This window comes from Aplysia californica, unplaced genomic scaffold, assembly GCF_000002075.1.
Source record: "Aplysia californica isolate F4 #8 unplaced genomic scaffold, AplCal3.0 scaffold00062, whole genome shotgun sequence".
Taxonomy (NCBI): Eukaryota; Metazoa; Mollusca; class Gastropoda; order Aplysiida; family Aplysiidae; genus Aplysia; species Aplysia californica.
Window position 1 is genome coordinate 389,525 of NW_004797332.1, and position 1,222 is coordinate 390,746.

At 43.3% G+C, this 1,222-nt stretch overlaps 1 protein-coding gene across 4 annotated transcripts in view; it reads right to left on the reverse strand.

Moving 5' to 3' along the window:
* The window catches only part of LOC101858252 (copper-transporting ATPase 1), a 48,137-nt gene that overhangs the window by 30,894 nt on the left and 16,021 nt on the right, over positions 1-1,222 (reverse strand). The window lies entirely within an intron of this gene.

Genomic DNA, 1,222 nt, shown 5'->3' on the forward strand with positions numbered 1-1,222 from the left:
GGCAAGACAGACAGACAGAAACAACAGAGGGAAAGAAAAGAAGTCAGACCAACAAGCTGCGCCCTCCAACCACTCACTTTGGATTAAAAGATTTTAATACCCAGTTAAAAACGGTTTGTAAATAAAAGAATTAAACAGTAAACATGTCCTTAATGGCGTGTATCAGAGAGCTATTGTATCTCCCCACGACAAAGCCTCGGGACTTTGTGTGTGAGTAAAGAGAAGCACGTCAAAATTTATATAATAATGCCCACTTAGTGAAGGGGAAAAGGAAAAAACCTTCCAGTAACGCCATAGAGCTCAAACCACCCACCTCGGAACAGAATAATATTTTAACAAAACAAAAACGAGACCCTCAGCCCCCCCCCCAAAAAAAAAACAACAACAACAAAACAAACAACAACAACAAACACAACAACAAACAAACAACTCAACCCAACAAAACAATAAAAAACAAAACAAACAAACAACAAAACACAAAACAAAACAACAACCAGAAAACAAACAACCAACCAAACCCTGAAATGGTGTCAGCAAATCACACGACCATCTGGACAGGCAAAGGGGGCAATGGAGTATTGGTCACTTGCACAAGTGGCTGTCTTGTACACGTGGTCGCTTGAGCAGGTTTCACAGTACAGTCGAACCTGTGTAAGACGGCCACCCATTGTCAAGGAGAAAAGTGGTCGTATAAGACAGGTGGCCGTCTCAGGCAGGACTGATCAAGATGAAGAAAACAAAACATTCCTTTCTGAGAAAACAAACCCGGTCCCAACCGAATTTAGTTGCATTGTTGTTGTTGTTTTCATTTTCTTTTGTTGCTGCTTTTGTGCACGGGTGACAATAAAACGAAATATGTCAGACAGGGAGGACCAAGTGAAACACCCGTACTACCACTCGGACAACAAGCGACGCTTCTGTCACAAGTTCATGCTGACGCCCATTGTTACTTTGTTACAGACTGGGTAAACAGTGACCACTCATCTCACTTGCGATTTGTGTATGGGATCTGGGTGGGGCTTATGGGTTATGAGGGATCACACGCTTCCCTCCCCAACAGCTGAAAATTAATTTTGTTACCTATTGGTCAACAGTGGGAGGGGCCTACGCAACATGATCAGTTGGAGGGACTACCTAACAACGACAGATTTTTAGATTATGACGGCTCGCCCACAACGCCAGGGGCCAATGCTTGATTTAGGACAAAGCGTAATGGAGTCAC